Here is a 1,415-nt window from a genome sequence, read left to right on the forward strand (position 1 = left end):
AAAGCTCGCAACAAAAAAAAGCCCTGGCCCGGATGACTTCACTGGAGAATTCTACCAAACTTCCAGAGAAGAATTAACATCACTACTACTGAAGGTATTTCGGAGCATAGAAAAGGATGGAATACTCCTAAACTCATTTTATGAAGCCAGCATAACCCTGATACTAAAACTAGGTAAAGACACCACAAAAAAAGAAAATTACAGACCAGTATCCCTCATGAACATTGACACAAAAATCCTCAACAGAATTCCAGCCAATAGAATTCAGTAATATATCAAAAAATAATTCACCATGATTGACTGAGATTTATACCAGGTATGCAGGGATGGTTCAACATTAGAAAAACAATCAAAGTAATCCATCAAATTAATAAAACAAAAGACAAGAACCACATGATCTTAACAGTCAATGCATAAAAGGCATTTGACAAAGTTCAACACCCATTCATGAAAAAAAGTCTCAACAAAATAGGAATAGAAGGGAAATTCCTCTACATAATTAAGGGCACTTATACAAAGCCAACAGCCAAAATCACCCTAAATGGAGAGACGTTGAAAGCACTCTCCTTGAGAACAGGAACCAGACAAGGATGCCTTCTATCACCACTCTTATTCAACATAATGCTGGAGGTCCTAGCCAGAGCAATTAGGCTAGAAAAAGAAATAAACGGCATCCAAATTGGTAGGGAAGAAGTCAGAGTATCTCTATTTGCAGATGATATGATCTTATATGCAGAAATCCCCAAAGAATCCACAAGAAAACTACCAGAACTAATAGAAGATTTCAACTAAGTCACAGGATACAAGATAAACATACAAAAATCAGTTGGATTTCTCTACACCAACAAAGAGAACTTCCAAGAGGAAATCACCAAATCAATAGCATTTACAATAGCCACCAAGAAGATAAAATATTTAGTAATAAATCTAACCAGAGACGTAAAAAACCTATACAATGAAAACTACAAGACAGTATCTGCAAGAAACCAAAAGAGACCTGTGTAACTGGAAAAACATACGTTGCTCACGGATAGGAAGACTCAACGTTGTGAAAATGTCAACTCTACCCAAAGCAATATACAGATACAATGCAATCCTGCTCCAAATTCCAATGGCATTTAATAAGTGTCTTTAATAAATGGTGCTGGCATAACTGGATATCCGTCTGCAAAAAACTGAAACAAGACCCATACCTCACACCATGCACAAAAACTAACTCAAAATGGATCACAGACTTAAATATAAAATCGAAAACGATAAAGATCATGGAAGAAAAATAGGGACAATGTTTGGAGCCTTAATACATGGCATAAACATAAAACGAACCGTAAGTAACAATGCACAAGCACCAGAAGAGAGACTAGGTAAATGGGAGCTCCTAAAAATCAAACACTTATGCTCATCAAAAGACTTCA

Source organism: Trichechus manatus, unplaced genomic scaffold (genome assembly GCF_000243295.1).
Source record: "Trichechus manatus latirostris isolate Lorelei unplaced genomic scaffold, TriManLat1.0 scaffold00262, whole genome shotgun sequence".
Classification (NCBI taxonomy): Eukaryota; Metazoa; Chordata; class Mammalia; order Sirenia; family Trichechidae; genus Trichechus; species Trichechus manatus.